General features: G+C 43.9%; 1 protein-coding gene across 3 annotated transcripts in view; it reads right to left on the bottom strand.

The window, feature by feature from the left end:
• Nucleotides 1-23554, bottom strand: part of sipa1l3 (signal-induced proliferation-associated 1 like 3) — an 88765-nt gene extending 65211 nt beyond the window's left edge. For 2 of the 3 annotated variants that reach the window (XM_083985499.1, XM_083985501.1), the window contains exon 1: nucleotides 23421-23544. The gene's annotated coding sequence lies outside the window, so the exon portion shown is untranslated. Of the gene's footprint in view, nucleotides 1-23420 lie in introns of all 3 variants that reach the window. The other variant, XM_083985500.1, reaches the window with a different exon arrangement.
• Nucleotides 23555-27367: the final 3813 nt, after the last annotated feature.

Genomic DNA, 27367 nt, shown 5'->3' with positions numbered 1-27367 from the left:
GGAGGCAGACTTGGAAATGTTGAACAGGAAATACAGGCAAGGAACGTGGAATATACAAGAGGGAGGAATGCATGGGGGAACCCCAAAAATATGATCCTCTATGTTTTCATAGCCACTCAAGCAGATTTTGAACGGCTGACTGAGGTTTCCCACAGTCTGAAATATGGTGAGGCCGACAGCCTTAAAACTGTAGAGTCTCCACAAAACTCACAGAGAGACGTTAGAGTTATGCTACATACACAACGTTCGCTGACTTATTGTAACAAACCTTTTTCTTAGTATTTATTTTCTTACAACTGAACTGATGTTTCCCCAGTCACACGTTACCATTACTGTTCCTCCGTGGAGAGGCCAGCAGGACGAAACTGATCTGACGTTTCGCTTTTTCATTTCACTCCATCCATTCAGTCTGACAGTGTGTTTGTACTCGTCTTGCCAACATCGTTTTCAGATGATGTGGTGGTTGCGGTAGAGGTTGCGCGAGTAGCACTTAATTCATGTTCACACTGATCGAAGATACTGTATGTTTTGAGTCGGTTTCTATACGAGCGGTGGCGAGCTACAGTTCCACCGAAAATATTGAGAATTTATGCAGACATTGTGTGTCTGCGTCAACGTGGCAAAACACGATCATGGCTGGAGTCAAACACCACTGTCGCAGCTGGTGTTGTGTGGTGAAATGTAGTAGTGATTATTACATGTTTAGATATAACACCGGATCAGTTCATTAAATATGATCCAAAACTTTTCTTTCTTTTTTTTTTTTAAAGCAGGTCAATTAGCCCCACCTTCAGCTACTACAGTATGAAAGCATTGCTTGGAAGTCTATAATTAATCATCAATAATGACCCATAATAAAATAAGGAGCCTCTCAACCAGGCTGGATAATAAGGATATTTATTCTTAATGGAGACTAAGTACAGTGCAATCAGAAATAGTTCAGACTGCATCAATCTTTTCACATTTTTGCAGATTTATAAGGAAAATAATAGTGAAATTCCACATTCAATCCCTTATAATGACAAAGTGAATACAGAATTGTACAAGTTTTTTAATTTATCAAAAAGGTAAAACTGAAATATCACATTGATGTAAGTGTTGAGACACTTTGCTATGATACTTGAAATATGACCCAGGCTTACTTCTTTTGATCACATAGGAGGTGTTTCCAGATGCTGATCAGAGTCCAGCTGTAAATCTAGCTGATTGGACATGTTTTGGTAAGACACACCTGTCTACATGCCGTCTCACAGCTGACTATGCTGAGCTCGGTGGCCACACATCCTTGCAGCCAGCTACAGCTGTCTTCGTATGGTCAATGTGTACAGCTACTCACAGTCTCACACTCATTTCACAGTTGTCCTTTTAGAGCAGTAATCCAGATGTACACATCTGCCTTAGCATGTTGAAGTGGGCCTGCAGCTCTGACAGTAACCTGGAGTTGACATGTGCCGCGTTTCCACTACAAGTTACCAGCTCGATGATTACTTTACTACTCGCCCTTTTTGCATTTCCATTCACCTGGAATGTGGTGCCTGGTCCTACTTCTGTGATACACCTCGGCCCAGGTTCCTTTTTCAGGCGAGAAGGTAACTTTAGCATACAACTGTGGCAACCACATTAGTTTGTCTTGTTTACTTTGTACTGGACAGAGTAGCAGCGCTGCCTCGGGGCTCTATATGTACAGATTGGACCAGTTTCAATGAATAAATGTTTTAAAATGAACAGATATATTAACTCTCTCCTGTAATGAAAACGACCTGCAGAATACTACCTAGTATCAAAGCTGAGTCAAGTCCAGTCAAGCTGGTTCCACATAGTGTAATCATGGCATTAGAGTGGTTATAGCAAAAGGAGAACACAACAACTGTGATTGGTCCCTTTTCCCTTTTCATCTTTCTTAAGCCCATACTGATTATTAATCTATAACAGATATATATCCTTGCGGCTGCAGTTTCCCCTCTGGGCAGCCAGTGACGCAGCCAAGCAGGGACCTTAAAAGACTTTACAAAGGGTGACGTCACTGCAGTGTCCCACATTCAAAGTGAAATCTTTTTTTGTGTGTGTGTGTGTACACATGTGGGTCTCCATGCCCGTCACTTTTGTGGAGCATGCAGTTTCATGTAAACATGTTCAAACAGCCCAAACCCACAACCTCCAAAACAAAAGCAGCCAGTTGCTGGAGCTCCTGGCAAAACAGGAAATACAACTTCATGGCAGCAGCATACATGAGGCGAGGAGGACGGCTCCGCGCAAACCAGGCAGTCGAGTTTCCCTACGACATGAGTCACTGCACACCTCCGTGAACAAAGACAACAAATTGTTTTTTTTGCCAGTCATACCTACAGCAAGTTGGCCTACATACACACACACACTCACATCCTGCCTTAATACAAACAGAAACTGCAGGGGAGCTAAAATCTCAGGTCATCTTCTACACGTTAAAGATTTATCGCACTGTGAGAGGAAGTGTAACATCGGAAATGAATCCAGGCAGGGAATCCTTTGGACTTACTCCATTTCCACCAATGGAGCTGTATCAACAACATTGGGGTTTGAAATAACAACAAATGTGACACATTTAACTATCAGACACATTAACAAATAAATATCATAAAGAGAAGAATAATGAACCGGTGTGCACCCTGACAAAGCAAAACAGGATCAGTGTCATTCACACACAGTGAAGACAAACTCCTCTGCCAGGAGGCTACAAGACCAACAGCATAAACACATCAGTCTGAATAACTCACATCAGCATGACCAACACTGATAACCGGCTCTACACTACGGCCGTAATTAAACTGCCAATTAAGCTAGCAAGCCTTCTATCAGCATACTAAACGCTACTAACACATACAGCCATAATGTATATGTATGTCTTACACACACACACACACACACACATCAGGGTTATAGGTAGTCCTCCTTATTAGTGTCTATCGACAGGCTCGCTATCTACTGCGGGGTCGAGCGAGGCTCCGTGTCAGCAGGATTAGAGGGAGAGAGCGAGTCGGTCTGGGTGACGTCAGCTTGTGGAACTGGTAAACTTTCTTACACACTGTGACTGGAGTCAGACTGGGTCGTTGTGTGTGTGTGTGTGTGTGTGTGTGGGGGGGGGGGGGGGGTGTTCAGCAACTGGGGTCTTGCGGCTCCTTTCAAAGCCTTTCAGAAGGTCTTGTTAATGAGGCAAGCCGGCCTCTTTACGTGCCACATGTTTTCGCAGAAACATACACAAACTTTAACCCCCGGTCCACACCTTTCTGCTCATTAGTATCCATCTATCTTTTTCCTTCATTTTCTATCCTCAATTTCCTTGGCAGCCTCTTCCTCTTCTTCTTCCTCCTCCGCTGTCTTTTCCACCACACGTTTCTTCTGTGGCATCCTGGTTGCTCTCGCCACCTGTGTATTGCTGTTCATTTCTCTCTTTCTCCCTGCCAGATGGACAGAGCAGAGGGACGGAGAGAGAGAGAGAGAGAGGGAGAGAGAGGGAGGGAGGGAGGGAGGGGGTGACAAACAGCAGAGTGTCCAGCTCTCTCTAGGTGGCCTGTGTCCAAGCTGTTTGCAGACGGCGTGTCACAACAGCAGCTCACAATGCAAACCTTAAGCTAAAGCAACACACATACGTACATACACACACACACGCGCTGTACATTTCAGCATCTAATGACGGCTCTGCTGCTGCAGCCGCCCACCAACCACTTAGTGCTGTGGTTTTGCTCTGATGCTTTTTATAAACACAGACCTGGAGAGCATGGGGAACAGGTGTCGCACAGACTCACTGGCAGTTGTGCGAGCTGTCACACTTAAGGAGAAGACAAAAACCCTGGCTGCGCCTCTGTGCGCGTCTCTCCAGAGGCCTGTCCCCCGTACTACGAGGACAGATTTGAAAGGTATAACCTCAGGTTTAATCCTGGCTTTTCAGGTTTTACCACCACGGCGGTTCGGCGGTGCTGATGGTTTCATGCTCTTATTCCGTCACCGCAGCTCAGAATAATATGAAGAGACTTGGTGACGATAACTGGAAATAAAAACTACCCACTGATGTTGTTCAGTAGAAAAGTTGTCCACACACACACACACACACACACTGGTAAATATTTCCCATGATCTCAGTCAGATTGATCTCATACTTTTTTTTTTCTCTCTCTGTGCGTTGGCAGCTGAAACTGTTTGACATTATTTTAACTTTTTCTCTCATTATCTGCATGTTTATAACAGCTCTTCAACACACATAAAAAAAACATTTGCTTAGTAAATAATGATTTCTGTACTTAAGTTTCAATATATCCTTCGCCTAAATAAACTTGGATAATTGGAGATTATATCTTCTGTTTCTTTTGTCGTCCATCCATGTGATCACATTGTTTGCCATTCACCTTCTTGAATATCATTTCTGGCAAGATTAAGCTATTTTTTTCCCCCCTCAAATCATATTCATGCTTTTGAGGATGTCGTTTGCAGCTAACAACTCCGCAGGAAAACACAGTAATGAGCATACTGGATGAGCAGCTTTGTGATGCAGGTCATTCATGAGGCTCGCTGAAGCCAGAAGACAAAAGGATCAGATCTCGTTGCCTCCAAGAAACTTGCCAAACAATTTTAGTTTGTTCTGCTGCCAGTGGCCGGGCACTCACAGAGGCAAATATTGACTGAGGGCTGGCGTTGCGTTGGGCTCTGCCTCTGTGCTCCAACACATCACCTTGGACTTCAGCTCAAAATGTTGAAGTGCACCCAACCCATTACAGTAAAACTATGTTCCCACTGAAACTGTTAGTTCCACATTTCTTAGAAGAAGAAAAAAAAAGGGTGATTGTTGTCACATATGGGGAAGGTCAGTGCAATGATTCAGACCGTGACTAGTTTGTACATGCTTGTAATTTCTGATAAACTGCCACCAGTTTGTCTTTAAATTGACTCATACAGGATTAGAATCTGGGATCTCTGATTTGGCAGATGTACGTACGCTTCACCGACCGAGCTAAACCCAAACTGATGGGCGAACTCCGAGACTTGTGTGTGGCTTTATCTCGCAATGGTGAGACTGTGTCAGGAACAAATGGACCAAGTGACTGTGTAACTCTTGGTAGCTACATTTGAACTTCTCCTCAAAAGGAAATTAGTTCCTGGATGTCTTTTTTTTTTTTTTAATCTCCAAAATATAAAGTTATCTGCTTCAGGTGGCAACAGGAGACACATATCAGCTGATTGAGGTGATATGGACAGAGGAGCAGCCGCGGTATCACTTGGGAGTCTAGATGGTTAAGTCTGTCTATACAAGATCCCTCCCTCCAATACTGAGCCATCTGTTTAACCAACCATACTGTGCCAGGCCAGGCCAGGCCAGGCCAGGCCAGGCCAGGCCAGGCCCTGCCCTGCCCTACAGCCTCAGAGCAGGCCTGCTTCTTTAGAGATGCCGAGGGTTAGTTTTGGATATCATCTGCATTCCCCCTTTCAAACTGGCTTCCTTGAGTAAACAAGTAACCTGGCATGCGTGAACCGCTCGGATAATGCGCTATTGTCCCGTAAAGCCAGGACATCCATTTCATGAGACGCGATTAGAGGAGGGGGGGAAAAAAAGTTTGTTTTGGCAAAGTCCTAAATTCCTCTGTGTTTATGGATAATATAAATATGACATTTATAAAGAAATAAAAGTCAAAAACTCTGACCTATGCGAACACAAACGGTTAAAGCAAAGGGGCTCTGAGCAATGCACCGCTCTCATGGTAACGCCAGAGATAATGTAGTCTTAAGGGGACAAAGATCTTTTATGAGATGGTAACGAGTCTTCATGGCTGCCCGAACCGATCACAGCATCTGTGCAGTGTTGGACTACATACCGCTGTACTGTAGGCTGCATTTAAAGTAGAGCTCTGCTATTGTTTAGCAGCTTTAGACTTGGCCCAAAACTTGGATACAAAAGCGGCGCAACCTCTTTTAGATGACGTGACTCATCGTGTCTCATCACTGTGGTTTCTTCTTTCCTCTCTTCCTCAGAATCTATGCGATCCTCCTTATAGAAAAGGCCAGTTTTGTTCACCGTCCCCACCCGCCCGTCGCAGACTCTTCTTCACACAGCTCTGCTATTCACAGCCAGAATCGGCTTTTGTTAATTATAAATATCATCACCCCATCCTTTTCCCCTAACAGGCATGGTGGGGGGTGGGGTTGGGGGGGGGGTATTGTGGGAAAGTAAATTAGGTATGGGGAGAAAAAAAAAAAACCGGGGTGTGAGGGGAGTAAGGGGGGCACAGAGAGGTTTGTTTTGGGGAGAGAGATAAAATAAGGAGCGGGTTGCAACGGAGGAAGCGTGGCTGACCCCAATTCTGCCATGACTCCTCTCTGCTTTCAGGAGGGGAGGGGGGACTCCAGACGTAAACCTACAGTGACAAGGCTGCTGCACCAACAACACAACTACACCCCCACCGCTGCATCAGTCTTCACTTGCTCCTGCTCTCCCCTCCTCCTCCTCCTCCTCCTCCTCCTCCTCTCTTCACATACTTTCACAAAAAGGGCAACCTCCAACTTCAAATGTAGTGTGTAAACCTGCTATGTTTTAAAACTAATATCTTCACATCAACCACTCTATAAACGTCTCTAGAACATTCAGTCGCCCTAAAATCATTATGCGCAATTTGGCTTCATTAATAACGTGGTCTACATTTCGCAGTGCAGCCCATCCATGCATGTTTAAAAAAAAAAAAAAGGGGGGGAGAGAAGCCTGCACATAAAGAATGCAAGGAACGTGGCGTTATGAGACTGTTTTATTAAGAGAGGGAGCCCAGCATTGTGTGAAGAGAACAAGGCATTTGATGCTGGCAGTAAGCTGGAAGAGGATGGACTTCAACTGGACTGCAGTCAGTCAGGCCCCTGGGGCAGAGGCCGGCCCAGCACAAACCAGTCTGGAGGGGGGCAGGGTGGGGGGGCAAATAAACATGCCTGGCTGTGAGCGGCTGGAAGGGCCAAGAGGGAGGCTCACTTCAAACCACAGCGGGGCTACTTCACTGGTGTGTTTATGACGAGGAAACTGCCTGACAACTCACATGCACAACTCTCACAGACTCCCTCAAAGACAAGGCCAAGGCTCCACACTCATACGGGACGGGACACTTATAAAAGACGAATAAAAACATCGCGCCAACAGGAATAATCATAAATTGTGAGGGGGGAATTAAAAAGAAGACAACATTTCCAAGCTGTAAGACAAGAGAGCAGTCGCAAGCAACAAACTATCAGCTCACTCTGGGAAGAGGATTAAAAGCACTAAGCTCACCGTTTTGGCAGGAGACCCTGAGATGGTGTGTTAAGTGGGTTAAAGCGCACCCCAAGTCTCATAATCGCCTGGCCTCCCCCTCATCCTCCCTCCTCCTTCTCCTCCTTTCGTCTGCCAATACCAGCTGAAGGGAGATTTCAAGTCCGACAGAGAACTTGATGCCCGAGTTTGAGGGAGTTAAGATTAAACGGAAAAGACGTGCAGCGAAATGTGGACGGCTTCGGCTGATGACCGTGCATCACAACCACAGGCAGAACAGCAGCTGAGTCTCTTTAGCCTTGGGGAGGATATGCAACTTTCTTTTACAAGGGTCTGCAGCTCTTCCTTTCACACCCACTGTAATGTGTGTTCAATCCACCCCCACCCCCCACGTTCCCCCCATCTGCTTTTGTGAGGGTATATACTTACTCTTTGTCAGGCTAAAACTTTACATCTGTCTGACTCTTTTGATTCATTTGTGTGAGATCAAAAAAAAAGAGGAGAAAAAAAGAGAATACATCGAGTTCACAGCGAGTCCCTAGTTGACACTTAAAAAATACCCCCCTCCAATTGGCGCACAACCTCACCACCACCCAGACACTGTGGTAACATGAGTCTATGGTGAAACTGTAGTACTGTAGCAAGGCTCCACTGTAGCACAGTTCCCCGGCCCCAGAGACACCAGGCACTGTTTGCCTGCAGGACTTTGACTAGTGAGAGCAAACAGAGTACAGTCGGTCCATTGAGACCGAGCTGAGACACAGAGCTGCAGAGAGTAGTGTACACACCGACGCCGGGAGAAAGGAGAAACAAAACATGCAGCCAGAGAGAGAGAGAAACTTAAACAAGAGCAAATATCAACACAAGTAAATCTCAAAAGGTGACACGCATATTGTACGTAGTTAAAACGTATACATGATGTGTGTTATAGGGATAGCTCAACATTTTGGCAAATTGGCCCATTGCCATAATCCCTATAGTTTTAGGAATAGGTTTGTTACCTTAAATTGTCGGTGCAAGCTATTTTTAGAACGGCGGAGCAGAGCCGTGAGCTGTTCAGAGCTACGCTGCGGAGGAAATAATTGAGTGTTAGTTTTGGACCCTGGTAACGAACCTATTCCTAAAACTATAGGGATTATGGCAGTGGGCCAATTTGCCAAAATGTTGAACTATCCCTTTAAGTGTAAAAATAAAACCACAGTTTCTGCAACTACTGGACTCTCTACCAACCCATAATCAGTTCTTGGCGCAGTTGCTGAAGAGTTAATCTTCCGAAGAATAAATGTATGTTTTATCTTATATATACCATGTTATGGATGTAACAGTTGTGGCAAACATGATTTCATGATAGAAATTTGTTGTGTCTAGTTTTTAAAATGTTCCTGACAGACACACACACACATACACTTTTGCAAAATGAGAGGCAGGTGGTGAGCACAGGTGAACCCTATTCAGAAGACATTATAAAGAGGGGTTTGTTTCGACTGAAAGAGGATTACAGGAGCAAGGTGTGGCTCCTTTTAACTCACAGTAGCATTGTGTGTGTGAGTGTGCGTCCCGGACTAGCCCATATGAACACCCCATTATGGGGAGTTTAATGGAGACACAGGACTTGACTGAAGCTCTTGTCAACGACTTCCCTTCAGAATCCAGAGGTCGACCTCAACTTATTTTAAAACTTCAACGGCATATGGTTTTCATGCTAAAGTGGTGGGGATAATTTATGTATGCTTGTTGGTGTGCAGGTCACAGTATCAATCACACAGAGGGGAGGTAAAGGGGGGAGTTTCACACGCCGGCAGAGATCTCAGCCCCTACAAACTATCTCAGGCATCTGGACCGGCAGCGGCACCTCTCAAGTGGAATTTGTCCAGTAACGACAGCCAAGAGGAAGGTGTGTCTGCTCCAAGTAGACTCAAATGAAACTCCAACAGAGGGAATGTACTACCGGATCAACATCATCACTTTTTGTTCTTCAAAAACTGTCCGACGCCACAGCAGCAGGGATGGTGTGAAGGCCTGCGAGGCTGTCACTTCCCTCGCTCTTCAGCCTGCGATCCGGACTCATCTTGGTCCTGGGCCTAAAGTAGTGCAGTGTGCTGTCACAACAAGCTAAATCCACCCAGAAGTCCTCTCTCTCTCTCCCTCTCTCTATGTGTGTGTTTGGTTTAAAGCGTGGCGTGAGTCCAGGGTGTGGTTCTACAGCCATGCATGCACACACGCATACATGCGCATTGCACACCCACACTGAGCTGCACATGTGCTCACCAACAAAGAAAGAAAGAAAGAAGCATACACTGGGTTACTTGTTTTCCAGGTGCAGACAGCTGCGGTTTGGAGTGAAAACATTTGACTAATGGCAAAAGGTTTAGAGATTAGAACAAGAAAAAAAAGGCAGGAAAAGTGAAGGGAGGGGGGGGGTTAAAGGTATAATTTGACATAGTTTGGGAAATAGGCATAATTTCTTTGCTTCCATATCTGAATTAACACTGGAGCTAGAATTAGGTTATGACAGAAAACGGAAACAGGGGGCAATCAGCAAGTCCCAAGTGCCCATTAAAGAAATATTCTTGTACCTAACCCCTCATAAAACCACAAATTGTTTTTTTTTTTACATTTTTTTTAATGAATTAAACAGATGAGATACACTGAGCTTAAGATGTAACTAGTAGACAGACTTTGGACAGAGGCAGGCTAGCCATTCCTCCTAAGCTAAGCCATCCACCTACAGGGTCAGGTTCATCTAAGTCTTTGGACCAAAGCAAATAGGTATTTCTCAAAATGTTCAACTATTCTCTTATAAAATGTGAAGTGGGTGGGGTGGGGGTGGGGGGTGGGCAAAAAAAAAAATCCCCACAGCCTCGAGGCTCCCCATGGGGCTGCCAACATTCCTGTCAGATTCAGACGTGGGAACCACTGGGAAAAAAACAGCCCCTCTGTAGACAGCCGCGCATGTGAGTGTGTGTATGCACATCAAGGGGGGGTGGGGGGGGGTGGGGGGGGGGTTGTCTGCAGTAGATGCATGGCAGAAATGTGCTTAATGGATGCAGCCATGTGTGTGTTGAGGTGTTTGGGCTGAGAGCAGCGGCGGCGGCGGAGTTCATGTCGGGGAGAGGGAAGAGTGCAGAGAGGTTGTCTAAGTGCACGTCTGAGACAGAGGAGGAGGAGGGAAGCGTTGTGTGTGTGTGTGTGTGTGTTTGAACGCCTTTAGGCAACAAACTGGGTCAAGCGAGTTTCAACCAGGGGTGGGGTGATAGCACTGACCTTCAGCGCGTGCACGAACACACACACAAGCAGTCATCTCGTATCTGCAGCTGAGACAAAACCTCCACTGTCTCCTGCCTTGCTCTTTTTTGTGAAATCTTTTCATGTTGCATCTCTTCTTAATCGTACTCATCATCGCAGCCAGAGGAGATGTGCTCCACATACAAACCCTCTCCAGAGACAACCACACAACAGACCGTGCATTTCCTCTACAGATTCACAAACAATACACCCTCTCCTCTCCAAGGCTCCCACCTCTCTCTCTGGGATCGTATCACATTCACTCACTTCCACTGTGGTTTCTTCTCTCCTTCCCATCCCTTATCATCTCTCAGGTGAAGCCTTCAACTGACACGGTGAACGAACCAGACAATTATCTAATCAGAGCTCGGCAAACGGAGGTCCTGGCGGGGAAAGAGGGAGAGAAAAGGGGAGGACAAATCAGGGAGAGGTGAAAGAGGAGAAGGAGGCACACTGGGCCGCCTTTCTTTACCAACAGACCTTCGTTTTACCGTCTCCTCTATCTGTCCTCCTCTCCCTCCCTCCCTCCCTCCCTCCTCCCCCTGTCTTGGCCATTTCTCTAATTCTCTCCCTCTGACTTTATCGGCTCATCCGTCCCCTCCTCTCCCACGATGATAACAGCCTCTGCCTGTTGTGTGGAGCAACACCCAAACTTCTGTCACTTCCTTCTCCTGTCCGCCGCTCTCTGCTCTGCTCCTATGGGACGGCTAACAAAGCTGTCACTGCTGCACACACACACACACACACACACACACACACGCATGCACACGCTGGTCTGGAAATCAGCTACAGCTGCCGTTATCACCATCTTAGATTACGAATAATCATACACTGATAATTGATGCTTATGATGGTTGTCAAGCGAAACAAAAGGCGTATTTACCACAACATGGTCACCCGTCATTTACAGCAGGGCCGTGCATAATCTGACAGCAAATGGCAGAGTGTGTGCTTCAAACTGGAGATTAAAATTAGTCAACGAGCTAAGCATTACAATGCTTAGTATTTCAACGGGTGGCATCAGCAAAGCTAATTACAATACTACTAATTTAATCAGCCATTTAAACAGCACTGGGAGGCATAGATCCAACGTGGAGTAAGAGCTCAGGAGATTTCTGTGATCGGGCTCAGCAAAAAATGCTCCAAAAAAAGAAGGACATTATGTGTATATATATATATATGTAGTGCAGGATGAACAGAAGGTTTATTTAGAGGGATTTGGAGCAGTAGGAGCTCCACTATAGTTTACCTCAGCACTTCCTTTTCAGACATTATCCGCCTGCGACTATACAGAGGGTATGAGATGCTTTCAGACTGGATGTGACTATAGTTTGATTCAATACATCTCTGCTCCTTTTAACTCTACTCGGTGTGACAAAGCACCGGACAGATTTCAGTTGTATTTTATAAAAACTACAGTTATGTGCTACTTAATAACTAGTACAACTGATTAGAGCTTTAGAATCGCATTACTGAATGTATATTTGACTGATATTGAAACATGTTTACCTAATGACTACTGCACTTTACTGCTATCCAGTCTATTGCACTTTACGGTATAATGTACTGCTATATGCACTTTATTAAGACTGATTGCACTTTGTTATTGTTTGTACTCAAGGCATGTCCGCACTTTACCAGATGTATCTACTGAATACTGTTCTCTTGTTTTAAAAATCTGCTAGGGACAACAGATGGAAATTTTCCAATGGCTACAATCTGGCATGTTTACTGTTTACATTATTGTATTGCATACGGTGATGTCCATTAACTTGCCCTGTCCCTCCCAAATAAAATAAATTGAATTGAATTGAACTGAGAAACAAGATACTCAGTATGACGGACATCATTAGTGTTGTTCTGACATGCTGCGAATATTTACAACGCTTTATCATCTCCACATATCTTAAGTTACTGTCAGACATCAACATCTTTATTGTGACTGCTAGAAACCGCCAACTTACAACCAGAGGATAGTCATAGTCTCTTCTGAATGCCTATGGTTGCATTTCATCGAGAGTTCCCACTTGAGTCTTTTATTTGTTTTGAACGCTTGCTGGAAGGCTGTTGAACTGTGGTCGACCTCAACCATTTTTTAGATATAAAGGCAGATTAAGGCCATCCTCTGAGAGACATTAGCAATGTGTGAAAGAACACAGCCGTCCTTGTTTATTTCTACAAGGCCCTCGACACTGACACAGCAGGGAGCCATGCATGTCCACACAAAAAAAAGGATGTCTAGCAAAAATGGTTGAACTCACTGCATCACTCTGCCTCATCCGGTTCAATGTGAATGTTTCTGCTGGATGAATCTGGCCTATTTCTACCCGCTTACCTTGAAATAGTTGGGATTGCAGACATAAATAACGTCACTGTGATCATTTTCCAGAGTTATTAAATTCTTCCTCACAGTATCATAAAGCAGTTTGCAGTGTTTTGGCATCTAATGGGCCTTCAAACTCATGGAGCTATAACTTTAACTGTCCTCTTCAGGTCATATTTCATCTGACCATTACATGACAAAAAAAATCTTTTGCATTTTCAGTCCCTTGCTTCTGCTTGGTTAAGACATAGTGACTGACTATATAGAATAATTTTGACTTGTTTCACTATAATATATACACAGACACACACAGTGGATTAGATACCAATTTTTCAAAAAGCCCTAAAACAGCTGTATAGCGTACATTTCTCAGAAATCCCCTTATGTCCCCGTTATAGAGCAGATTTAACATATTATCTACACCGCTCTGCCTCAGCGACAGCATAAACACATTAGCATACCAGAGTCTCTTTGTGCAAGGTAGACCAAATGAACTTGTGTGGAAATAGCCTGCTAAATAGCCTCCATCACAGTATCAAATCTGATTTGGAAATGAGGAGGGGAAGGGGAGAAAAAAAAATGCACATTTTGATATGGTACCATAAAAAAAAACTGGGCCAAGAGGCATTCATGGAATGACCACATGCTATACTCAATTAGCATTAAAACAATGGCTCCACAGTCAGCAGCAGTCATACCCGGAGATGTGAGCTGTGAAGAGGCAGAGGGAGGGAGAGGCCGTTTGTATGCACGCATGCCTTTCTGCACATATACCGCAAAATGAAGGAAAACAAAGAGGCACTGACTTTTGATGTAGTTTTGTGAAACATTTTGCACTGAGGGAGGGAAAAAAAAAGGTAACTAAAAACATCTTTTAAACTCACTCACTCCCATTAAGATTCATAACCACACACAGGAGACAGTGTGTGTTGTGTTGTGTTGTCGGCCTGCGTTTTAAAAAGGACACGCAGGTCACTAAAAGCAAAACATCCTGAGAGACAGAGGACCATGCAAATCTGTCTACACGTTTCCTCGTTGTGTTTGGTGTTACACCCTTCTCTCAAACTATTTTCCTTCCCAGCTACAGTCGGCAGCAGCGCGTGGCTCCTCTCCAGAAAGCAGGATGAGCTAATCTTAAACTATGCCAACAATGAATGGGAAAGGAAGAGCTGCATATTGGAGACCAAAACTGTTAGGCCTACATTCTTCTGAGCTGGGAAAGAATGTTTTTAGTCATGTCCTGCGTGACCTGGTCATTCATCTTAGTGACTGATCTCCGCGGTGTACGATCACGTCTCGCCCTGACGCCTAACGTCTGATTCACAGCAACACTCATCTCACGCACGCCCGCGTCCTCCTCGGCGCTCGCTCACTTCCTGTCCAACAGCTTGACCTCCACCAGGCAACACGGAGAGAGAGCTGCTGCGGATCTTTCATGACTCACTGGCCCGATGCAGTGGGCTCGATCATTACAGCCTCTTGTTGATCCAGTGATTCAGGATGCCGACTGAGATAAAGGACTCGTAAAATCCCTCGTTCACATTAAACGCCTCTTGATCACTGGGTTTGAACATCCTGTCATTATCTTAAACCCCCTGTTAATGCATCAAGGCTAATCATTTTGTGCTGATGCTGAAAGTAATTCTTTATTATTGGTCAGTCAGTTGACTCTCATTTTCGTGTTATCAGTTTAATCATAATTCGTGGAAAAATGCCAAGTGCTCACTGGTTTTCAGTATTTCAAACATGGACATTTTGCCACTTTTCACTGTAGACTGAATATGGTTTTTCAGACGGTTTTGACCAAATAAGTAACATGATTGAAGACATCAACTCTGGGTCTATGACAGGTATTTCTACCTGTCTATCTACCATTTAATGTTCTAAATTAATAATGAGTAGAGCTGCAAAGATCATCAACAATTTAACTTTTGCTGATTCCAGCTTTTCAAATGTCCCAATATGACCTTTCTTTTTTGTTGTTGTCTATATGACAGTAATCTGAATTATTTTAAGTAATAATTTCAAACTCATTGTATGGCCAAAAAGAAAAAAAAAGGACAGGAATCCTCCTCAGACTTAAACAGGGATAGCGAGTGAGCTTAAGACTTGACAGGTGTGTGTGATGGTCAAGCTCATGTGCATGCAGGGCACACAAGGTTAATTTCCTCCTCCGCACGGCATAAAAACAGATGGAGACAGAATCAGCTGTTTCTTAATCCCGTCATGCAGGATTTCCTCTTTCCAGAACATTTCTGCCATGACAGAGCTCTTTGTGGAAACACACACATATACACACACACACATGTGCCACCTGTCAACCCTATGTGTGAAGCCTCAGTTAAGGACAGATATGAAGCAGGTGTAACTACTACACTCTTTCCCCTTAAAGCAGCAGACGAACTCAACTCCCAGGACGGGGGGAAACTTGAAGGAAAGCGAATAAAGACATTACAGAGAAAGGTGGCGGCTTCCTCTCTCGGCTCCATGACAATGTGTGTTAATGGATGTGAATCTGAAAGCTTTGGAAGTTTCTAGAACAAAGCCTGTTCCCAGGAGATCGAACGCATGATTTGTGCCTCTATTATCAACAGTCTCTTACAGCGCAGCGCTGAAACACCGTTTAACATCAGTCCCTTCTGAGAGGGGCATACAGGCTGCAGAGACACATCACAAAGGGGGGAGAGTACTAGATAAGAGCTCTTAATGTTATGGAGATGAGCACATTCAACACTGTCCGGGGACTATAGCCAATTACTGTAGCGACTCCCGCCCCCCTCCCACCTTGGATTCACTGTGAGAATTCAGAAAAACTGGCTTACGTACACATGTATCTGTGAATACCTTCAGGTCTCCTCATCTTCAGAAAACACAGATCAAATACTCAAGTTTAAATTCACCTGATGGGAGGCTTAAAGGGATACTTCAACATTTTGGCAAAGTTGCCCATTGCCATAATCCCTGTAGTCATAGCAGTGGGTTCGTTACCTTTATTTGTCTGTGCAAGCTATTTTTAGATCCATGGAGCAGAGCCGCGAGCTGCTCAGAGCTACACTACGGAGGCTAATGGGATTCAAACTCATCAAATACACAATCCAACAACTCCAAAACGCTCTCATGGTTGTGACCTGCACATTCACCGCGCTATGTGAATGTTACGAGACGGAGTTGTTTTCGAGGTAAATTCAGAGACTGCTTGCTGAAAAACTGCCCCTGAAGGTTTTGCAAAAATCTACCTCGAAAACAACTCCGTCTCGTAACGTTCCGTTAATGTGCAGGTCACAACTCGTCCAGGAGAGCGTTTTGGAGTTGGAGCTAGGGATGGAGTGATTTTCGATCGGATCGTCTATCGGCGATCGAAGGGACGATCGTGATTTTTTTTTCAAATGGCGATCTTTAAGGCGATCTTTAATTAATTTACTGCCATAAGATGTTAAAGAAATAATCTCTAGAACCTGCGCTCTACTGTGTACTTGAAAAATGTTTCGTGGAGCAACATGTCTGCATACAGAGCCCTTGGATCTGTGCAACAGAGGAGTGAATATAAACTCTTAATTCCTGATCATTTTTTTTTTCCTTCTCACTTTTTTTCGGAGGTGCATGCCGCGGACGCAGGCTGTGCGGGGTGGGGCGGGTCATTAAAAAAACTGATGAAGAAGTCCAGAGTGTGTTATCAGGGGTGCGCTGATGTTGACGAGAAAGCCGGCGGAGGTGTGAGGGAACCGGTGAGACGGCGGCTGGGCGCATCATCAGAGCGGGGTTGAAGCAGAGAGCAGAGCGGGGAGAGGGAGAGGCGGCGGCGGCTGCTGCACGCGCTGCACTGTGACTCTCCCACTCCTCACGAGCTCCACACTGACAAGCTACCGGCAACACAGCGCCTCTGTCTGCCCTTTCAAAGTAAAATAAGCCCGCTGTCTGACGTTTAATAGCGGCGGGGATGGTTGTGAAAATAGATTCGGTGGTGCGGGGCGGGTCAAAATACTTCATAGATGCGCGCGTCATGCATGCACGCTTGTCTGTGTGTGGACGACAATAACGGAGAGTGAGCGCTATGCGGAGATGAATGAACGGAACTATATAGCAAGTTTTTTTTTTTTTTTTTTTTAAGCTGACGTAATTGCAACCCCCCCCCCCCCCGGCGATTGGATCGCCTATCGGCGATCGACAGTGTCCACGATCGAATGATCTGAATATAGGGACGATTTCCCATCCCTAGTTGGAGCCTCCGTAGCGTAGCTCTGAGCAGCTCGCGGCTCTGCTCCGCCATTCTAAAAATAGCTTGCACCGACAATTAAAGGTAACAAACCTACTCCGAAGACTATAGGGATTATGGTAATGGGTCAATTTGCCAAAATGTCGAACTATCCCTTTAAGTGTGTTTATCTGTGGAGTGGCCTCCAAGATGGACTGCAATATGGGCCTTTGTAAATCACTCTTTATGTACAACACTTTGTCAGGCTGTCGAGATGCTTTGTAGCCCTACGTCTCCTGTAACCCTGTCAAGAGCTTAGTGTTAAGTTCAATAACCTTGTTTAAGTGTTTTGTGGATGATCGGTGAGGCTTTTTCCTCTTCCTCTCTCCCTCTGCTACCACCGCTGACCAGGGGGAGGATGCAGGCAAACCTGTGGCAAGAAAGACCTCCTCAACATCTGTGTTTATCCTCCAGCTAAAACCAACAGGCTATATTTACCCCAGTCAAACATACCCTGCTCACAGAGGAGTCAAAGAGAGGAAAGATGCAGCCTAGGATGTAGCCTCGGCTACGCCTGGGAGTCCCATCCTGTTTTATATATCCAAACTTGAGAAGACCCTGTCCTCCGACAATAAGACCGACAGAGCACAGCGCTGTCGGGCAAATGCAGGAACATTTTGAACATTTTCCACGCACAACTGTGATTCTCTGATTCATCCTCTGCCCTGATAAGAGGACACAGATTGGTAAACAACACCTTGAGGGAGTTTGACCTCTGAAGGAGGAGGCGGGCTTGATAGATCAGCTGCCTACATGGCAAATGTTTTATAGCTGCACAGGAGGGCCATAAAGCAACAGACTCATCTCAGGAAGCATGGTGCGCTCCTCTACGTGTAAATCTCTGACCTCTTGACACCGTCGTCCGCGATGACTTATGGATAAGACCCTCAAAGGAGGAAGGCAAATACATCAAAGAGAGCCCAGACTGCAACACTGTTGGTGGTCTAATACCGTGTCATCTAAAGCTGTACACCTGCACGCTGACTAATACATGTGTATGACACAGGTCGACCGAACGAACACACACTCAGCCTACGTTAGACCCATTTACATAACACCACTGGCTCAGGTAAAGCCCTTTGATAACAGTATAAGCCCTACACATCGCCACGCCATCATGGTAACCGCTGGTATTTTTATTTGCAATGTGCCGCCGGTCTACACGCAATCATCAGGTTTATGAACAAGCATCAGAAGTGACATAACCACACTGCCTTACATAATTATCAAATAACATTTCATTTTCAGTTCTCTGTGCATGAACGCTGGCTCTCGCCCACGCCGTGCGCTCTCCGCTTCTGTTTTGCTCTCCTTCTGACTGTCTCGTTGGATGAGCCTGTATTTTGTTTAAACAACAGCAGCATGGATTTATGGGAATATTCAAATTTGTGCGGGGTGTCTGGAGTCTGTATACATTACAGCACCACATCTGCAGTTAGATTATAACTCCATTCAATATTGTTTTTTTTCTCTATCGTAAATCCTTTATCAATGCCATTGAGATTTGGGTTTATCTGCTGTTTTTGAATGTTTTCACTTCTTTGCTTTATGTAAAGATGCTTTACAAACACACTTGCCATACTTGTTCGGGGTACCACTGTGACAATAAAAGCGGAAAAGCGACACTTGCACTAAAATTGTCAACTCAGATAGAAATGCCTGTTTATTACGGTAAATTAATGTCCCCACTGTGTTCAACCCCGGCTGGGAAAAGGCTGCAGTGCCAGGTGTAATGATGTGTGTGTGGTGACCCATTAAGATTAACCACTTAACTGCATCACACTGTTGGTTTATAAGGAGTATAAACCAACAGCATGAGCTGGCAATAAACGCAAGGAGAGCAGCTTGAAATATACTTCAATAAGAAATGAATGTGTGTGTAGCTTGTAGCAGGAAAGTCGGCTAACAATGGCTCAACTCCATCAACTCAAGTTCAAGAGATACACATGTTCATCCCCCTAAAACCCCCCCCACACACACACACACACACACACACACAGAGCCATCACTGTGCACCCTGACATAGACCAGATGGCATCCTTAGCCTAAGGTATCATCCTCCCTCCCTGTGACCTGTCAGGGTGCACCCAACGATTGTGATGTATGTTGTTTGAAGTGTTTGAGTGTGTGTCCTTCCATACACGAGAAAAACACACAATTCATTTCCAATACGCTTTATTTAACTAAGACGCCTCCGAGGATTAAACAGAAACCTGGCAAGAGACTTCTCGTTCTAAAATTACAAACAGCAGGAGGGCTGCCAAGGTGTCGCGGTTGGGAGAGGAGAAGTCCAACCAGATCTGGCGCCAAAACACTGTCTTTGCTTCCTTAAAAACATCTTAAGAGAGACCTTGTTGGAAAAACCCGACAGATGACCGTGACTATATGCTGCTGCTGCTGCTGCTGGTGTGTGGAAGTCCCTTAAAAATCTTTGTTAAGAACAAAGGAAAAGGGAAAAATGAACAGCTGATGAGTCACCTCCATCGAGATATGACACTGTGATTCAACGAAATGTTTACAGGTGAAATAACTCAGGTGGCCCGCAGTCAGCTGCCTTTGAAGACAGGATCCTTTGTTCCCGCAGCTGTCTGCACTAAAACTACAAAATAAGTAGCAAAGAATGTGAGATGCTCCTGGAGATCACAGACTGTATGCCATCATTATAGCCGACAACAACCTGCCTGCTAGAGGGGCTTCGCCACAATGTGATGAGGGTCCAAAGTTACGTCATGGGTGTAGATATATAGGGTTTCTTGGGAATCTTTGTTGCTGGCGATACCGATCACCTGTGATTGCAGATGACTCATCTTATTGTCAATCTCAAACTCTTTAAAGGGACAACGAGGAGTTTTGGAAAAGCGAAGCGTTTTCACACTACATTTATGAGCCTCCGCGCGCACCGTACATTTCTTTGACCGGGCGCAAGACAGACTCATGTTTTCATTCATCAATAATTAAAGTCAGAGGTTCAAAGAGGTTCACATACCGTCGTAGTTCCGACCATAAACGGCGATTCGGCTGCGTTATTCTCATGACTCGCCACGAAGGAAATGCTGGTCGGCTCGCCCAGCATTTCCGCCACCACTAATAATAACAAAATAACGATAGAGACAAAACGATATATTTATCGAAAATGGGCCCATTAACAAGTGTGGGTAGCGGAGATTCATCCACATTAACGTGAGACTTTTTTATAACCGAAAAGAAACTCCTCGTTGTCCCTTTAAGTTTCACTGGGGCTGATGTGCTGTTTTGTTTCGGCAGTCTGTCACATGTGCCAGCGCACTGAACAAGTTGGGAGACAGGAAGACTACACCGCAAACCACACAACGCTTATCTGGGCCACAGATAGATAACACAGGTGATCGGTTTGAAGGTGACTGGTGACTAGAACCATCATTTCCGATGCACCAATAACTTATTTTTGATGAAAATCATCCGATAAGGACCAGCGGCCGATAAATCAGGGCATCCCCCATAAATATGCACTGATAATGTGATAACAATATCAAAACAAAAACACTTGTAAAGATATCTGCCTGGCAGAATCCTCCAAAACTGAGCACCACTAGTGGCAGAACATATTCTATCTAGAGGAAATCTGAGTCGTGAACCAAATGAACTCTTGAGACGTTCCTAGATATCCGCATTGCATAACATCTGGATGACAGAATTTCAACAACCTTCACACCAGACGGAATAAAAACCCACATCATAGTGAAGTTGGAGGCAATTACATTTTTTCATTAAATCACAATTATTGCAGTTGGAGATTCTTAGTTTGCTTCATCTCTTGGAAGTTGCTGTTTTCCCTTAAATCCACTTAAACGTTTATGGAACATTTGCTTTGGCAGGTACGAGTAGAGACTTACAAATAAAGACGGGAAGTAAGTCAGTGAGTGTGTGTTTGTGAGACATAAAGATTGTGAACAGTAAGTTTCCTGGATTGAGATCATCTCAAACCGTAAGGTCTCACAAGACCATTGTGTCCGGTCCAAGTATCATTGAGCTGGACACATAGCCTAACTCAATTATAAAAGCGGCAGCCTTGGATTTTCAGAAAGAGAGAGTTCCCCCTCCATACATAGCAAACCTGCTTAGTTTTGCTTTCAATGTGTAACATTTTTTTCAAACAGCCATGCAAAGGGTGGAAATGTCTTGGTGGAAACCATAAACGGAGAGCATTGTATAACTGGCTCTCTGTCTGCTGCCCAGCCTTTGATCAGCGGAAACTGGATTTACAATATGGAGAACCATGTCATTACTATTTAGCATAAACTTTACCACTGTACAGACTGCATTTCAAATTGATATGCTCTTAAACAGAAGATGAAGTGCTGGATTTCCCCACTGTACAGCAATTATAGTGTGTGCATTATGTGCCGTTCCAGATTACTGAATAGACCAATGGTGGAGAAGCCCAGGGGTGCGCCTGGACCGAAGCTCAATGTGAAGTAACTAATATTTCAGTCAAATTACTACAGAGACACAAAACAACTGCAACGAGACAAGTGTCCAATCGGGTATGTAATGAATGAAGACAAAGATGTGTAAAACCACTAGAGAGACAGAAAGTGACCACAAGAAGACAAACACAGCTGCAAAGAAATACAAAACAGCCAAAACATCACTTTGAATCTCTAGTTCTTCTAGCATTACTCCACCACTTCTACTGACTAAGCTGAACTCCTTTTGCTTTTGGTAACAGATAGCCTACTCATTTTCTTGTGCCAGTAGTAACCCGATGTGTTGTTAATACTATAGTGACAACATTCACTTCCTTGATGCCATCTTCAGTGGAACACACAAATGAAAGACTGAGGATACGGAAAGGTTACCAAACTGAACCACCCATACCTCCGCTACTCACCATCGCAAAGCTTTGGGTTTGCCACACTAAATGTATAGTACACAATCAGTACACTGTAGCGTAGTGATTTCACATCACATCACTCACTTAGTAGTACCTTGGTGGAGGTGACAGCGAGAAAAAGTAACTGGTACTATCCACAACTCTTTTTGTTAAATCTATCACTCAAGGAGGGCAAGTAGAGTCAAGTTGAACCAGTACAATGCAGTGGAAAAGGAGGAGCAGGGGGGCTTTTACATGTCTGTGCCCAGGTGCTCATCGTCTCTTAACCCGTCCATGGTTACAGAGGCGTGTAAGGAGCAGAATAACCCCTTTAACACACCATCATTCTCAGATTTTCACTGGTAATAATTATTCTATTAGTTCCACATGGGAGACAAGCAGAGTAAATGATGCCCAGAATATGTGCACACCGCTGCCATGCTCTGCTGCTCTTGCACGACTGATCCATCATCCTGTTCCTCGACGTGTCATTTCCTGAGAGCTGGGGAATACAGCAGCAGCAACACGGGGGGTTTCTATGAAAGGGAGACGACACGCCGAGGCATCATCACCTCCTCCCCTCCAATGCACACACAAATGCGCACACTGTATATATCTACCATGCTCTTGCAAATCCTGCGCACTGTGCAGTGTGCACACGATTTCTGACAGCTGAACACAGTAGGCTATGCATGTCCAAACAGGCAGCAGCTACGATCAATCCTCCTTTTACAGCCACCACCGCGATTAGTATAACATGTTGCACAACCTATCATAGCAAACCATCAACAAACTACTGCAAAACTCCTACTCCTTTTTTTCTTCCCCCCCATGCAGCTCGCTCTAAAACAAATCCCAGCCAAGCCAACTTCCGATTGCAGGCAGCACAACTACTCGAGATTCAAAGCTCGTCCAGGCTAACTAACTAGCTGGCTAGCTGCGCTCCCAAACAAAGCTCCCATTGTCTGGAACTTGTAGTTTTACCGTTTTCTCCTGGCCCTCGCAACTGTGATTATCTCAGGTACGAAAAACTACAAATGCGAAGTCTGCAGAGCTCAACAAGCATGCGCACTGGAGAGCCCAAAAGACGAGGAAGGTTGGAGAATATTTTGTGGCTAATACATTTTTTTGCGGGCAGCGGCGTTATTTCAGGTTTTAAAGCCGCTCCGCTGAATGGACGGGGTCGGGGTCGGAGCGGAGCAGGGGGCCGGTGTGGACGGGTCCAGGCTGGGGGGTGAGCCCAGCAGCTGAGCCGTAGTAAAGCGGCTGCTCTCTCTGCACTGAGTGAAGTTGGTCTGCTGCTGCTCGGTGTCTCGGTTGTTTGCTCGCTAACGTTTGTTACTTCACTCGTCACTTTTCAGCGCTTTTGAATCGCCCGCACTGTTTCAACCGAGGCTGTTCACAGAAAAAAAAAAAACCTTTCCACATAGAAAGAAAATGAAAAGAGCACACACACCTTACCCGACGCCGCTCCGCTGTTTTCTTCTCCCGGCTCCTTATTCCGTTAAAGTAATTTCTCCAGACATTGTGGAAACACTCGTTGACCGACCGTCGGCTGTCTGTGCACAGCGCGAGACGTTGCCAAGAGCACTCAGCCAACCGACACCAACCGAGCTGCGCCCGCGCTCACGGCGCATGCGCGTTCCAGTTGGTGCAGCCTACAAAATAGTAACGCACCGGGGGCAGCACACTACTACTACTACTACTACGACTGTACTATACTGTATAAACACTGAGGGAAATGATTTTCAGGTACACCTTGTTAAAAAGGGTCCATGCCTACGTTCCCACAGCCTTATGTTCCCACAGTTCTAAGATTTTTCTCAAAATTAGGCCCTATGTTCCCACTGGACTCTCTCTACCTATCTGGACTCTATCTATCTGGCCTGTCTAGCCTCTACCGGGTCTTTTTACTAAACTTAACCAACTCTTTTCTTCATTGCCTAAACCCAACCAATGGTGGGACCTTTTACAGTCTATGGGTGGGACCAAAGGGCTGTGGGAACATAGGGCCTAATTTTCAGTGACCAAAGGGCTGTGGGAACATAGGGCCTAATTTTCAGTGACAACAAAAGTTAGAAATGTGGGAACATAAGGCTGTGGGAACATAGGAATGACCCCGTTAAGAATATGACGGTCTACAACAGTCCTGCAGTCCATGAAGATCATATCGTGCTCAGTTTTTGTTTAGGTTGTGTTATTAGAGAGGCGTTGATTCAACTGCATGGTCGTTTTGGAGGATGGAGCTTGTGGTGCAGTTGAGCTGTGCAAAGTTATTTAGCTTGTACACAACACAAGTGGTTTGATTACCCTCATTGATTTGCACAAGAGGAACAACCGTCAACATAATGTAATGTAGTTCAATAGGCTGGTCTACTGCCAACACCCTACTGCAGTAACCACCTGCACCTACAAACACACATGGAAGTTGAGTGATGGAAAGTTAAGTATATTATACCAGTTTTCTTCATAAACAGGAAATTGTAGGTAATAATACTTAATTTGAATAGGCTTATTTCCATGTTCTGCCCCCCTACATTTCTACTCTACAGTATAATTTGATGCTAATTTTTTTTATTACTTTATACACTGCTGCAGTCTGTAAATCAACCCCCTGGGTAAATAAAGTCTTATCATAACCTCTGATAACATTTTTTTTGTAAAATATATATAAAGTATAAAAGTTATATATAAATATAGTGGGGTAAAGGTATGAAATTAAACATTTCCCTCCAAAATGTTGTAGGCCAGAGGAAAGTAGAACAGAAAATGGAAATAGGCTATTTAATACCGTGTTTCCATATGCCATTATCAGCAATTGTAGGCTACTTACATACTTGAGTAAATGTTCAAGTGAGGAGAGCTGTTTTACAGTGAATATTAAAGGCACGGGAATATTGATATATTTAATAATAATATTAGATAGGTACAGTGTAGATTTATTATGCTGTGTGATCAAATTTTGATTTCATGCAACCTCACAAATTAGTCAACAGCACAACCTTGTGGTCGCTAAACATGGTCCCCCGATACCATTGGTATTTCACAAACCGGTGAGTTTGAAAACTGTAAGGCCTATGTGATATAGACAATATGGTTTCATATTAAAAAATAATAGCTCAACTCAGACAAATTCCTTAAACCACTGTTTTGTTATTCAGCCATGGCAACAGGTGGACACACATAAGCCATCTGGCTTTTTGTCATTCAGTAATACTGTAACACTTTCTGCTGAATCCCTCTCCATGGGCTGTCTGTAAACTCAGGTAATCCTGCTTCTGTTTTGCTATGCAAGTGAAACAAATTCCACAAACTTTAGCTGAGTGTGAAGTGAAATTCAAAATTCATAAACTGCAGCAAAAATCCACAACTGCTGCAGTACAGCCAAGAGAATGTGAAAGACCAGTATTTCTGAATTTCTTGTCCTCTTGTTTGAATTGAAGGTTTAATTGTGTTATTCTTGTACCCCACACACAGTAAGGCCTTTAGATGGAAACATGCACCAGTGCCCTAAAACAAGAAAGCAAATCTTAAATTGAGCTACACATAGACATCTCAAGGGGCACTTCCTTTGCTTTAGTACCACTGGATGCATATTCCAGTAAAAATATTGATTAAATGTCATAGTACGTGACAAAATCATTGCATACAGTTATCTCCACACAGTTTGAGTGAAAATTATTAACTAAAACAGCAAAAACATATACCCAGGGAATTTAGAGTTGTTTGCAAACTTCATAGTGCAAAAAGCCAAGGGCTTGCTCTCACCAGTCAGTCTACTGACGTTATATAACTTACTGTGAACCACTGGAGGAAATGAGTTACTTTACTTACCCCAATAGCTGTGTAGTGTACCCCTTAACATGTTTTATCCGGACTTTAAATTGAACATAATCTTAAAGATTTAGAACTCTTATTTTGGTGTGAAAATGTGAGTTTACGGCCTCATGGCATCAGGGCCACATTTACTGTTATAGAGAAACTGGGGTTACATTGAACATTTTAAGGTTCTCCATTTGGTTTCTGACTTCAGGAGGGAGTGCTGCATGTTCACAAATGGTAATTGCTAATTGAGGTGAACATTTTTGATGTTTGAATGGAGACTCTATGTTGAAAGGCCTAAAAGAAGGCATGAATTTAAAATAAAATGGTGGACTTAACAAAACATTTTTGAAAGGGATTGCGCTTGTGGCACTGTTTTAAAACTGAATAGGACACTGAACCACCTTTGAGTTTCACTCATTCAACACCAGGGGTCAGTACAGTTTAAAATTTGGTGGGTGTGACTACTGCTTCTGTACACTGAATACCCACATGTTTGATTCCACTTTGCATTGTAATTAGATTCTGACACAGTTTTTTATTAATTCTTTAGGTATTTCTTATTTTAAAGATTGGGTAACTTCATGATACATTGTTATGTGCAATGTAAGTGTGTTATTATCAGTTCCCTTACATGTAAATACAGTAGAAGAAAACTAGACCACAAGGAGTCAAGGAGTTACAAGGCATTTTGAGGACAGGAAAATATATATATATATTTTTTTTTTCCCCCCGTAGATTGTGTCCTGAAAAACCAAACAAATCTGGTGTTATGTTGCCCAGTTACTACTCCCTGTTCCCCCATGTACAAGTATTACCAAAACAAACCACGCCAACGTCTTATGTCTGGGATCAGCTTGCATAAAAACCCTCAACCTATGTCATGCAATGTCATTTTCTCAGAGAATTCAATCTTATGCCATATCAAGGAATCTAACATTTTCTCCTCATCCCATGCTCTTTCATAAAAGAAAATTACCTAAGTGTTTATGCTAATTCTAGTCTTAATAGACAGCCTCTTCTCCTTTAGAGTAATTGTTTCATTTAAGATGAATATTAGATTCACTGTTTTTTTTTTTAACAAAATGAGGCTCAAGCTAAAGTGTCTTTGACTAATGAATTTCCAGCTTCAGGGCTGTTGCTCTTTCACTGACCTTAAGTCACTGACAATGGACAGGAAGCTTAATGTACAGTAATAAATAAATAAATAAATAAATAAAGTATGACATTTTTGCATTTGTGAAGTAGGCTACTCGGACATTTAACTTCAACAAAAGCAGTACTGTAGAAATGATGTGTTGCTATTAAAGGTCTTGCAGGTCTTACGGTTTGCTTATTGAATTCACAAAAGTATTAGCATTTACGTTACTTCACTAAAAATGAAGTAGTAAGCTTCTCATTATGCAGACAAAATATATCAGCACAATAGACTTTTTTTTTTTTTTTGATTCTAATGTGTGCATCAGTCCAATGTTGCTTAATTTCCTCTCTCTATTTTGTTTTTGTAGATAAGGATTTGTATTGTTAATTAGAATTGATTGGGTCAGAAGTGTAAAGTAGCAGAAAATGTAAATAAGCCTT

The sequence above is a fragment of the Trachurus trachurus genome (genome assembly GCF_905171665.1).
Source record: "Trachurus trachurus genome assembly, chromosome: 13".
NCBI classification, from domain to species: Eukaryota; Metazoa; Chordata; class Actinopteri; order Carangiformes; family Carangidae; genus Trachurus; species Trachurus trachurus.
Note: the sequence above shows the minus strand (reverse complement) of the source record. Positions and strands in the feature narration are given on the sequence as shown.